We start from the raw sequence: 268 nt of genomic DNA, 5'->3' as shown, positions 1-268 counted from the left end.
ATTTAATTGTCAAACAGAGTCTTTCGACACTAATCGGTGTAACATAACTCCTGAAGATGCCCCGTGGAGGGGTGAAACACGTGTTGAGTGAATTAGCGGTGGCAGTTGTGTAATTCGGATTGTTTGTTTACGCATTTATCAGCAGGCTGGCGGGCGGTGCACTTTGTTGCACGACTACCACTGCATGTGCGGAAATGGCTAAATATTGGTCCTTTTCTAATTTAATTGTGACGAAATTATTCTCCGCAATAAGCGACGCTGCGTGGAT

Source organism: Battus philenor, unplaced genomic scaffold (assembly GCF_028537555.1).
Source record: "Battus philenor isolate CCGP_79_NKW_IND1 unplaced genomic scaffold, ilBatPhil1.0.hap1 SCAF_21, whole genome shotgun sequence".
Classification (NCBI taxonomy): Eukaryota; Metazoa; Arthropoda; class Insecta; order Lepidoptera; family Papilionidae; genus Battus; species Battus philenor.
The sequence above is the reverse complement of the archived record's forward strand: the minus strand, read 5'-3'. Positions refer to the sequence as shown.